The sequence below is a fragment of the Tympanuchus pallidicinctus genome, unplaced genomic scaffold (genome assembly GCF_026119805.1).
Source record: "Tympanuchus pallidicinctus isolate F22 unplaced genomic scaffold, pur_lepc_1.0 scaffold3, whole genome shotgun sequence".
Taxonomy (NCBI): Eukaryota; Metazoa; Chordata; class Aves; order Galliformes; family Phasianidae; genus Tympanuchus; species Tympanuchus pallidicinctus.
The window spans coordinates 21,953,893-21,964,561 of NW_026294747.1; positions in this window are offsets into that span (position 1 = coordinate 21,953,893).

A 10,669-nucleotide genomic window follows, 5' to 3' on the forward strand; every position below is an offset into this window, starting at 1 on the left:
TAACTGAGAAAAATATTCTGTATTGTTAAGTAGCTGCCTACACATAAAATGATTCTAAGTGTGGCTAAAATCAAATACATTTTTATTCAAGGAATGAAACCTTTTTGTAAAGATAAAACTGACCCCTATGTGACAAGTTAGTGTGAGATTTGCACATCAATTTGACTTCAGATTTATTTTTTGCAGCACAGAGACTTCTCAAAAACAAGGCTAATCATTCAATTTGTGTTTCTTCAACCAGAACTAAAATTCACAGATGGTACTCTGTTCTGCTTTAGTCACAATGTTAAAACTCCAGTCAAAACTAAGATTCCTTCACAGGAAAGGAGGTAACATGAATGTCAGACACAGATGCTTCTCTGTCATCCTTTGGGTAGGAGCAGATGTCATGCATGCAGTTTGTACCTGCTTTCATAGGGCGTTTAGAGAAAACTGGACCACTTCTTCAACTGCGCATCCTGTAACATATTTCCTGAGAGAAGGGAGATCACAGATCTGTGAGTGGCAGCTGGAGCTGAGAACAGTCACTCCGTGCTGTCTTTGGCAGTCGGTGGCACAGTCCTCTGACTTTTGTATGGGTGATATTTCCATTTCTCATGGAGTTCTTGTGGCTGTGGACTGTTGGCCTTGCATTTACCTGGAACGTGGCAACATTTGGCATGGTCACTGAACACCGTACAGATAGGAAGACAGACTTTGAATGGGTTACCCTACATAGCTAGGGAGCAGCACAGATCAGGTGCCTTTGGAATAAGACTATCGTCTGAAATTAAAAGGGGGAACAAGAAAATGAAAATTTAGGGGGAAAGATTTAATTTAGGAGTAATCACTGGTACTTCAAACAAGTCATATATTTTCCCTAAGTGTCTCTAACTTTAAATCCAATTTTGTAAGTTGGAATTGACTGTATAAATTATACTTACGCATTTCAATATAATTTATATCAATTCATTGAAGTCTTTATGTTTACAATAGAAATTAACTTTAACGTGAAACACAGCCTTAACAAAAACATTATTTAGCAAGTCCACAGCCTGCTGAGGTCTGCTGTAACAAGGATAATATTGTTTCAGCTGCCACATTCAGCTTACTCGTGGACTGAGTATGTTTCTCACACTTTAAGAAATTGAGAGAAATATGAATTGGAGGTTAAAGTGTATGAGTTCCTACAAGCCTCTTGGGGGACGTTCAGCGTCTTTATTGTGTCTCATTATCCCACAGTGAGCTCTTTCAGGAGTTAAGCTGGTTAGGAGAAAAAAAATAGAAGGATTCAGGTTTTCTCTTCAGAAAATATCCGAAGAATTTTACCGGGGCTCAGATGATCAGTGCTGGCAAGTGGGAGAAAAGCAAACACATGACAGAAAGTGAAGGAGACACTGTTCCTTTTAGCAGTTAACGCTAAATCTGATTGCTTTAGTCACAAAATCACTAGTGGTTGAACAAAGTTACTGCAGTTTTATTCACTGTAGTCAAAGTATTTTTAAACTGAACACACACTGGCGAATAAAATTCCTTTGAAGTTTTCCTTCCTTTTGATGATATTTTTAGATAAGAATTATACTTTTGCTGAAATGTTGTCATGAAGTAATAAGTGTGTAGACTCCCTCATCAGCATTACTGACTGATTTCTGAACATTTCGGGAAGAATGTTTCCAAGATACATCAGGATTTTCTCTATTTTTGCCACTGATTATTGGAGTGGTACTTTGTGTTGAGGTTCCTCAATAATATTTGTTCACAGTTAAATCTATTGAAGGAGATAAACAAAGCCTCATTTTATGTTTAAGTCACATAAGGGCGGATGCAGGAAAGAAGCAAACTGAAAATTTGCATTTGAGTGAGATGTTATGTGAGGTAGTAGTCTAGAAAATCTTATGCAGCCTTATGGTCCAGTCATCTCATTTTGTTGCCTAACAAACGATTAGGATTTCATTCTTGCAACTTATACAAAAGTCATGATTTAAAAATGAACAATCAGTAGGGAGAGTCTGACATTCAAAGAAGTTCTAAAGCACAACAAAAAGGCCAACAATAGCTCAGTGCTGCAGAAATATTAAGTGATTTAATTTCTTTATTTTTATTTTGATGTTTTCACATTTGAATTTAATTTCTATATGTATAAATGAGTGACTGGCTTTTGAAAGTAGTTTTATTTTTCCTGTGTGGTTATGAAATTGATATTCTCATTGGTAATAGAAAAATAATTGAGTTATGCATCCTCATCTTGAATGTGGTTAACTGTTGTCCTAACTCATAAGAGGAAACTGGAACAGTAATTACTGTAGCTTAATTTTAAGTGAAAATTGTCTGGGGGACTCTACTGATTAGTACTCTGCAGTAGAAATGTTTCAGATGCTCTATTTGGGACTCCAAATATGGATAAAGTTTTGACTTTGCTCTTGACTTGCAAAATGTTTGGATGGCTCTCCCTGCTTCTATTCACTCTTACCCCTGAAAATCAGAGCAGCTCCCAACTGTTCGTTGTGCTTTCTCACTGAGCTGCTTCCACAGCAGCATCCTCTAAGAGAAAAAATCCATGGATAAGATTCATTCCAAAAGTTACATCTTGTTTGTTTGTTGTTGGTTGTTTGTTTTTTTTTCAAGCTACAACTGTTGTTTTTTTTTTCTTTTGTTCTTTTAAATGCCTTTTCAGTCAATCCCTTTCCTTTCCCTATCTTTTTTTTTTTTTTTTAAATTTTCTGTTTCTTTATTTCCTGTTATCTCCTTTGCCTACTTTGTGTGACTTTTTCTTTCTGTAAAGCAGAGAAGCTTGCAGATTTTTCTTGCTTTATTTCTTAGATGAATGTAGTATCTTTTCAGCAGTTCATACAGTTAACTTTAAGGAAGAATTCTAATTATAATAAATAGATTTTGTGGTAACTTCTTTTTTTCCCCCAGATATGTGTATGGGCCATAAAACCTAGTAAGCATTGCTTGTAAAACGAACATTCTTTTGTTTACTCCTTAAGGCAGCTGTTTGAAGATTTTCATCTGTATCTGACCATGCAGTTCTAAGTTTTCTGGGGTACCCACTTGTCTTTTCAGTAGCAGACTGTAAACGTTTCCTTTTGTGAAAATGGCTTCAGAAGTGTACCAGTCCTTAAAGTGGCATTGGACATTCCAAGCCCAATGGTTGATCCTAGAGGGGAGTAAGAAATCACAGACTACCATGTGGATAGGAAGTCACTATTAACATCATCTTAATGTTGGAAATCACTACCTTGTATTCTGTTGCATCTTGCCTATAGATTTGTTAACAAAAAGCTAATCTAAGAGCACTTAAGTCAGTGCTGCTTGTATAAGAATACCAGAAAAAAGGGGCTTGAATTCTTCTGTCTTCTTCATAACTCTCTTTATTCACTGTTTACTTTCTTCTCTGTTTTGTTTTGCGTTTTTTTTTTTTAATTCTCCAGTGTCACCACAATGATGCCATAAATAACTGACTCCATTTTTCTCATTTAATCATTAATTCAAGGAAAGTAGCAGGGGTTAGGGAATATGCATTCTGTAATTAACTGCACTTGAGGGAGGGGCAATATGATCTTTCCTTTGTGGGAAGCCCTCAGAAAGGTCATAGACCTTACTGCTTGCTGTTACAGCAGTTGGGAGAATGGAGGCATATGGCTAGATCTGTTGATTTTTAGATTGGAATATCCCAGTGTCCATGTAATTATTTCTCCTTCTTTCTGTAAACCAGAGTTTTGACACTGAACGTGACCCTGAGCTGTTTCAGAACAGTTTATAATTCCGTTGTCTGATGTGAGGTAAATACTGAGGTTCTGTGTGATAATGTGCAGCTGTTGTTACAGACTACTGTGTGACTGGGGTTTCTGTATGTATCTGCATTGGGCATCTTATCTTCTAGCAAACACAGAACATACAGATTTTTGTTGTTCTCGCTTTTTTTGTGGCCATGTCTTTCTCATAGAAACCAGTCCTAGAAAAAGGCGTAGAAACTAAAACAGAAAAAATATATATAGCGATTTATGGGGAAGGGAAGGTAGCCTTTTGGTACTTCAGTTGTAGTCTCTTGTCAGGCTTCTCTGTGCAGGCAGATCTTTCTTAAAAGATTTATAAAACTTTCCCATTTACAGCCCCGGCTTTGCCATGTTAATAGACTATAAAGGAGTGGTCTGCAATGAGCCGTACAAGATGACTGTAAAAGGATGGATGTACAATAATTTTGGTGAAGCTCCGTAAGCATCTCCTATACATCTCTTTTTAGTTTGTCTGATTACTCATTTTGTCACCGATATCAGATACAGTTATGGTTTGCATTTTCTGGAAGGGTAAAAGTGTAATGCTATAAGTTATTCATTACACACCTATTTTAATCAGAACAGGGGAAAATAAACTGAAAAACAGTAACAAAGGCAATGAAACCTGTATTAGAGTCCATTCTTACTAAGGTACGGGTAGTCCCAGGAGATTGCCCCAAATTGTCCACAAACAAATTCTGCTTCCCTTTATTAAGAAAAAGCATTTCCATTTAGCTGTGCATTTTACTGATCTCCTGCAGAGCAAGCAACTGAAGTAAGTTTTAAGCGTAATTGGCACTTTATGAATGTATAGAGTCACAGTAATGTGTAACCACTGGCTTGTTTTCTTCACATCTAAATCTTGCTGAGCAAACTCATTCCTCCAATCAAAATGTTATCTTAATTTTTGCAAGAGTGATTCACATCATAATAATTTAGGGGCGTACTTAAATACAAAACATATTAAAAATGTGTTTATAAGTAACTTTTTTGTTGTTGCTATTTTATGCTTTATATTAAGTTTAAAACTCTCAGCTACTTTTAAGGAAGCATTTAATTCAGTGGTTGTGTTCTGTCTGTGAGCCTGTGGCTGTCAATGCTAATGAGTAATTAACATTCTATTATCTTAGCTGACATGAAGTTAAAGTCAGGACGTACAATAAAATCTGTCATTTCTCATTACCTTTCATAATATGAAAAATATTAACCCCAGAATTCAAACACTGCAAAATTGGGAAAAGTAGATAGTTTCAATCTCTAACGATTAAATACAACAATTATGCAGAAAATGTAATGAAAATAGTAAGAGAAAAAAAGGATACTCTGTAGATAAGGATAGATCCATACTTTTTCTGACCTTGGAAAAGTCTTACTGATCTTATTCTCATGAAAAACTCAGTGCCAGGCCCTGCTTCCTTAGAGTTTCATTTGTGCCGTGTATGTAATAGAATTTGGCAAGAGAACTCAGTTATGCCTGTAATATCATAGACAATTCAGATTGCAAGTCAGCAGAGAACATCTCTAGTCCAATCTCCAGCTCAGAGCAGGGTCTGAGCTTTCATTTTATCGGATTGGGCTAAGATGTTAAGCTGAGTCTCAAACCTCAAAAGATGGAGAAAGCACAGACTTTCTTGGAAGCCTGTTCTGCTGCTTGACTAGCCTCTGGGAAAAAGGTTTTTCATTATATCAGTCTCGTACTCCAGCCCACTGCACCATGCAGCACTGAGAAGAATTTGGTTGTCCTTCCCATAACCTCTTGCAGGTGCAGCCAGGCTGCTGTAAAGTTGTCTGAAGCCATCTCTTCTCTGGCTGAACAAGCTCTGCTCCCTCTGCCTCTCCTCACAGGATAAATGCTGCAATTGCCATAGCCCTTTACTAAACACGTTTATCTTTCTTGCACTGGAAGAAACCAAAACTGGAATCAGCACTGGAGATGTGGTCTAACATGTATAGCAGAGACATATAATCGCTTCCTTTGATCTGCCATCTGTGCTGGTGTTAGCACAGACCAGGATGCTGTTGGCTTTTTTGCTGCTGAGGCGTGCTGCAAGGCGTGGTGCTCGCCAAGGCTCCCTGGACTTCATTAGCACAGCAGCTTTGCTGCTTGCTAGGAGGCACACTGGAAAGTTCAGAACTAGAAATATTGAAATATCCAATAATAAAATATGAAATAATATAAATATGAAATATAATATGAAAATATGAAATAAAATATGAAATATTTTATTCCAATTTCCAAACAGGACATTTTGAAGTATTTTGTTTTTCCTTCTGTTTTCTTTGTGCAATGAAAACCCAATTACATTGATCTAATTTTGCAAAGAGCTAGAGTTACGACAGAATTGAACATCATTCTATCTACATTTCTTAAATCAGTTCTAACTATTAACCTGTCCTCTTTCTCAGGAAGGTCCTCATATGAAAGGTTTAAATAATATTGCATTTATTCAATTGAGTTTGACTAAAATCTATTGTGCTTCTCATACTTTACTGAGAAATCATGGGAGGGGAAAATATAACATCTAAACCACCTGTGCAGAAAGAAAAATGATGAGGAAAAGTGAAGCAAAAACAATATCTACCAGAAGTCCAGCAGTTCTTCTTTGGCAACTGACTTGCAAAATTATCATAATTTTTGTACATAGATCACACTGATATAGAATAAGTGAAGCACCTACTCAAGCATTTTGTGTAGGATTCTGTGGACTTCATAGCTTGTTGTTTTGCTGTCTGTATGAGAAAGGACAAGAGTTTGGACGAAGGCAGCATTAAACCATAAATTAATGAACTGCAATGTGTTTAAATCACATTGTGAGCTAATGTTAGATTGTCATTGGTTAAATGCTGTCAAGGACTGATTTTAATAACACTCAAAAGGAAGAGATGTCAGTTCCCTAATGGAATGGGGCCATTCAAGCAGTATATTTGAAGACTGGTCAGCAAACTAGTGAGAGTGAAGTGTATGCATGGAGACAGGGAAGAAGATCAGAGGATCAACACTTTATCTGTCCAACTTAGATTGTCAGAAATGAGAGAAAAGAACAGTTTTTCACAAGAACAGTTTGTCCTGCTGGGCTTCTGTGATGCTTCAGTTTCAGGAACAAAAGCAACAAGGGAAAATTATTATTACAGTGCTGCACTGAAAATGAAATAAAGGGAATGAAATTTTCTTTTCTCTAAATACAAACCAGACGTTGGTTAAATATGTATGTATGTATGTATGTATGTATGTATGTATTTGTCTTTGTGTCTTCCAGTTCTATGCAATAGTAATCAGATAGGACTTGAAGCCGTATACTACTCAGTCTGTATAATTACAGAGTATTTCTCTATCATCTGGAGGAGGTGAAATTACATTTAGTGCAGGGCAGAACTCTCTGGTCTACAGTGGTACAGCCTCTTTCTCTGTCTTTTTACAGTTATGATCCATAGGTGCTTAAATCTTCTTTTAGGCTGGAAACCATTCTCTAGGAACTGAGTTAGCCATGGTAGAAGATGAGATTGGTGTCACATACCAGCAGCATGCTGCACTGAGAAAGCTGTGTGATAGTTTTGAAAGGCTTCATGATTACTTGAAAAGTGTGAAGCTGCCTTGTATTAACTCTCAGAAGGCAGTGTGAGAAAGCTGAAGTGGGAGAATGTTTGATATTTATATTCAGGGAACTATTGAAAACTCTGCCTAAACCTAGTTTGTTTCTGAGCAATTAAACTGCTTATGCATTTACCACAGGTACTAGTAGTGCATGTGCCCAGGCAACACCTTGTAACCATCTGTTACAAGAAGGGGGTTGTTTTGTGAATGGGATGGGAATGAGGGAAATGCCTCTATTTTAAATTGAGCTGTGATAACCAAGGATGCGTATACAGTTGCTGTCTGTTGAGAGTGACATAGCTCTTAAAAGAAAACAAACAAACAGACAACAACAACAAAACAAACAAAAACAAGTTTAAAAAAAAGAAAAAAGCCAAACCAGAACACTGTCATGACGGAGCTTGATTAGCAATTCAGCCTTGGCCTAGGAGCACACAACATTGCAGATGTCCTGAAACCAAACAGTTGCATCCACTGGAAGAGGGGGTGAGCAGATAATGACCTTCTGGTGAGGTGTGTAGATTTACAAGGCCCCATAGTAAATTTGGGATATATACATACATCCTTTGGAAGCTGTCTTATGCGTCCCAAGATTCTCTCCTCTACAACATACAGTTTGATTCTTGATGGCTTTGACTGAACCTTTGTCACTTCAAAATATGGAGTTGATTACATGATTGTTCAGCCTTTATTAGTATCAACTGTACATTGGTGTCAGATTCGTTTGTTTGAAAATGGAAAGAAAAATACCCTGTGTGTCCATAGCGATCTATTCAAGACCAAATAGTAAATTTACAATGGCTGAAAAGGCAATGTAGTGAATACACAGCAGGGTCGTGTTCCAGTTAAACTTCTGAGAGAGATGGATGTTCCTTTCAAACAATTTTATTGGTTAAAGGTAATCGCACAAAGTAGACCAGTCCTCACAGATTTTTAGGAGGTGATACTGTGACCCATAAAAGGAACATATTAGTCTTTATCTTTATTAGTCTTTACATGAAAGATTGCCCCTTTCTATTACAAGGTAGCATTTTTGTTCTGTTTGAAGACAGTGTTTTGCAAGGGTTGCTTGAAGGCAAGGGAACGGTGAATTTTTCTTTTTAATTTAACTCAGGGCACATTGCATGTTTTTGGCAAAATAGTGAATGCTCCTTGGTGAATCCAGGTTCAAGAAAGGGGGGAGAGTGTTTGTAAGAGCAGTAAATGGGGTATGCAGCATATCCAGTGATAGAGGTTTATCATGTTAATATAACTGTTTCTGAAGGCTTTTCTATTTTAGTGATATTATCCTACTTGAGAAAATCCAAACAAGGTCTACTGCAAGCTTGAACTCCTTACACCTTTCTCTGAAGGAAAAGTTCAGTAATTCTCATGTTCCTAGAAGCTGTTTGCTTGGATTTCAGTCAGGGAAGGAGAATTGTGCTGTATCACAGTGACAGCGAAAGCTCTCAATGCTGTGCCAGGCATCAGTGCAGAAGTTGGCACATGGCTGTTAGAGCCAAAAGGAAAAGGGTTAAGCATGGATTAAAACCAGTTTTAGGTACTTCTGTGGGTGTTTTGTGTAGCACTTTAGAAACCCATGTGAAAATCGGTTGTGGTTTGGTGCACATTTGGTGCGCACCACTTCAGAGGCTGTCAGTCTGTGGGGCAGAGGGTATCATTCTGCCTTTGTGCACGGTAAGGACTCCAGGCTTTTTTGTAAAGACTGAAAGCAGAAGTGTGATTGCTGACACAACTTCGGGAGTGACAGAGAACACTCCCGTCTCTCCTGTTTCCCTCACCAGATGGACTATCAGGGAAGCAGTGAAAAAAAACAGTTACTTCTGTTTCTCATACTTCAAATTCCTTTGTGTACAGAGCAAAAAGAACATGGAAAGAGCTAGTGTGTCAAGCAGGAACAGAATCAAAGATTAGTAGGTGGCCACCCCGTGCCTTATCTTTAGTGAGTGAGGGAGAGTAGCATAGCTGAAGATCGCATGTATTTACTGAAATTTCTTCTGTCCTGTCTGCATCTCCACATCTGCCCGTCTCTGTTCTATAAGAAATTCCCCATATTCAAGTCTGTCCTGCTCAGCATCCATTCAGTTCTCTCTTTTTTTTTTTTAATCAGGGTTTGCTGTCTTTATCTCTTCCTGGCCTTGTTGGGCAGAGTGATGTCAGAGTTTCCTCATACAGGGTGGATGCTGCAGATGAAAGGCTTGTAGGACTCATCTCTGCTCATTCCAGGGTAGGAGTTAGTCTTGAATCAGAATTGGCCTGATCTGCTGAACTTCTTTCCTCCGGCCCTTCATCCTGAAGGAATAGCTCAACTCCAAGGATGAGCTCTTTTCCCTGCTTGTGGGAAGATATTTGGTCATAAGTAGATTCTCAAAGGAAAACTGGAATTCATATGAGAAGTGGAGAGCCACTCAGCCAGCTGCAGCCACAATGGCATGACTAGAGAATAGCACAGGCAATACTGCAGCAAGCAGGATGCTGCCAACTGTTACTTCATCTGCCTTGAGAGTTTGGGAGTAAAGAAACAGAGAAAGGAAAGCACAGCCAAAGGCGCTTAAATATCATTAGAGTTATGTAAATCAGGAACATTAAAAAGACAGAACTGAAGTGTTATTTCCCTCCTGAGGAGTTCTGAGGATAACTGAGGAGAGAGAGGGATGTCTTGAACAAAGATGAATTAAGTTTTTCTACAATGTGAGATTTTGTGAGGAGACAGGAAATAGCCTTTTATTAACGTCTCATTTTTCACAGACAAACATAAACACACAGTCTAATTCTTTAAGAACAATATTTTCAAAGAGTTCATACTTTAACATTTTACCTGTTCTGAGAGTTAGCACCTGAAACAAAAATAAATGCATTATGTGGATTTTGTTTGTTGTTACATACCCAGGATGATTAAAGTGGTTTACTTTCAACTGCATATTACTTAAATTATTGTTGAGCTGAAAATAAGTATTTTGGAACTCGGAATAACTAAAAAAGCAGGGCTATTAAGGACTGCAGATGATCATCTACTTCCCCAGTGCTGACCTTTCAAAGGTAGGATCCATTACACCACAGCTTTAAATATCGGGAAGGTATTCCCTACGGATGTGCTAGCAAGGATTTTATTCAGCAGGGTACCAGAGACTTGTGCGGCTGTACTGTAGTGGGCATATGTGGCTGGTGAGATGATCAGACTATGAGCTCAGCTCTTGTTCTTCATGGGCATTTCAGCGTGGTGAAGAAGGGATTGTGTTTAATAAACTGTATGCTTGAGGTGTCCCTGATCTTTTGCGTAGAGGTTCAAAACTAGGAGAAGTTGAACTGTGGTAGCATG